Genomic DNA, 2,483 nt, shown 5'->3' on the forward strand with positions numbered 1-2,483 from the left:
TCCGACCACGGGCCGTGTTCACTGAGCACGGGGCCGTGGTGAACCTTCTGACCAGCATTCTTTTCTGTTTTTATTGTAGGACTTGGAACCAGACGCCACCCCTATGTAGTGTATGAGCTCCAGTTCTAATAAGGACATAAAAGAACCTCTAGAAGAACCCGAACGCTTTCTCAGAAAAAGACTAAAAGCCAAAAACCAAGAGAAAGTTTCGGGGAATCCACTCCCAATGGCGGACCAACGTACCCTCATGGATTATCTACGACCCACCGTAGGTAATCTCGGCCCCGCTATCAACGCACCGAATGTTGAAGCCAATAACTTCGAACTTCGGCCGCATTTGATATAGATGCTTCAAAACTCCGCAACCTTTCATGGGCTTGCGGACGAGGATCCCCATCTACATATTACTAATTTCTTAGAAATATGTGATACTTTTCGGATCAATGGAGCATCAAATGATGCCATCCGCCTCCGAATGTTTCCTTTTTCACTAAAAGACCGAGCAAAAGCTTGGCTTAACACCCTCCCAGCTGGATCGGTAAACACCTGGGATGAACTAGCCCAAAATTTTTATATAAGTATTTCCCTCCCGCTAAAACGGCTAAATTAATGACTGAAATTAATACATATTCACAAGAGGACGGGGAATCCTTATATGAAACTTGGGAAAGGTTCAAGGAGCTATTGCGAAAGTGTCCACATCACGGCCTTGCAATATGGCAACAAGTATCCACGTTCTATAATGGGTTGTTGCCACACACAAGACAGACACTTGACTCTAGCTCCGGGGGACTTTTAGGTAATCGCCGCCCGCATGAAATATATAACCAAATTGAGGAAATTGCTCAAACCAATTTTCAGTGGCACACTCCCCAAGGCAATAAATCTATTGCCCCGAGCGCCCATAAGGTTGATGAAAGCACTTCTTTACTAGCCCAAATCGAGTCCCTTTCTTCGAAAATAAAAAAATTGGAAATGACAAAAACAGTCTCGGTTATGGCTTCTGAAGGGTGTGGTGGGCCACATGAAAATTGGAGTTGTATGAAAGAAACAGACGATCAACAAGAGTCGGTAAGCTACATTGATAATAGACCTAGGTCGTCGGGTCCTCCAACGGGCACCTACAACCAAGGATGGCGAAATCACCCTAACCTTGGTTGGAGAGAACCCGGCAATAGTAGTAACCAACAAAACCAACGAACAAACTTTCAACAACCAAGAAATGAGTCACAAAATTTCCCTCAACAACAAGGTGGACGAGAAAGGCTTGAAGATACTATATCTCGCCTTATCTCCGACACTGAAAAGAAAAACTCGGAAAGGTTTCTACAATTAGAATCAAATTTTAGAAATCAACAAGCTAGTATTCAAAACATAGAAAAACAATTAAGTCAACTAGCCCAAAATTTTTCCGAGAGACCACAAGGCGCGTTACCAAGCAATACCGAAACAAACCCAAAAGCGCAAGTCCATCTCATCACATTACGAAACCGCACCGTGGGGCCTACGGAAGTGCCACCGCCTACAGAGGAGACTATACCACCGCCTCTACAAGAGAAGGGTTCCCCTCCATCACTAGAGCCTACCAAGGCCCCTCGGGTTCCGTACCCCGGTAGGTTAATTCGTCAAAAGACCAATGAGCAATTCGCAAAATTCGAAAGTCTACTAAAACAATTGCATGTCAACATTCCTTTTATTGATGTCCTAACCCAAATGCCCAAATACTCTAAGTTCATGAGGGACTTCCTCACTCATAAAAGGAAAATTGAAACTTTGCAATTAGTTAACTTAGGCGAAGAATGCTCTGCCCTCGTACTCAACAAACTCCCCCAAAAGAAAATCGATCCTAGAAGCTTCACGATTCCTTGCTCGATCGGGGACTCCCCCGTTCGTAATACACTAGCCGACCTTGGGGCAAGCATTAACCTCATGCCCTCATCAATGTTCAAAAGACTCGGCCTAGGAACAACGAGTCCTACAAAAATGAGCATACAACTTGTTGATCGATCCGTCAAATTCCCGCACGGTGTCATTGAAAATCTCCTAGTCAAGGTAAACAAATTTGTCTACCTGGACGACTTTGTCATACTTGATATGGAAGAAGACACCGAAGTCCCCCTCATACTAGGGAGACCATTTCTCGCCACCGCACAGGCAGTGGTAGACATGAATGACAGAACGCTCACCTTAAGGTACGGGGATGAGGAAGTAAAGTTCGGGGTTGGGAAGAGAATAGAGGACGATGACCCGGTCAACTACATGAAGGTTATTGATTCGAGTTTGGATGCTGCTCTCCGACGGTGCAACATGGGATGCCAAACATCCCACTCAGAAAATATATAACCTGACATTGGGTCTAGCCAAGGACCCTTATAAACGTGGCGCACCATGGAGGCATTCCGCAGAACTATCCTTAGTTTAGTCTTTTAGTTTTAATTTGCAGGAATAAAACACACTCAGGGTGGTAAGGGATGATAAGGGAA

The 2,483-nt window shown here is 44.7% G+C and overlaps 1 non-coding gene across 1 annotated transcript; it reads right to left on the bottom strand.

The window, feature by feature from the left end:
• Positions 1-603: 603 nt before the first annotated feature.
• On the bottom strand, positions 604-710 carry LOC118489486. Its single transcript, XR_004887506.1, has one exon. It is a non-coding gene; the product is annotated as a small nucleolar RNA R71 (small nucleolar RNA).
• Between the last annotated feature and the right edge of the window lie 1,773 nt (positions 711-2,483).

The sequence above is a fragment of the Helianthus annuus genome, chromosome 17, assembly GCF_002127325.2.
Source record: "Helianthus annuus cultivar XRQ/B chromosome 17, HanXRQr2.0-SUNRISE, whole genome shotgun sequence".
NCBI lineage: Eukaryota > Viridiplantae > Streptophyta > Magnoliopsida > Asterales > Asteraceae > Helianthus > Helianthus annuus.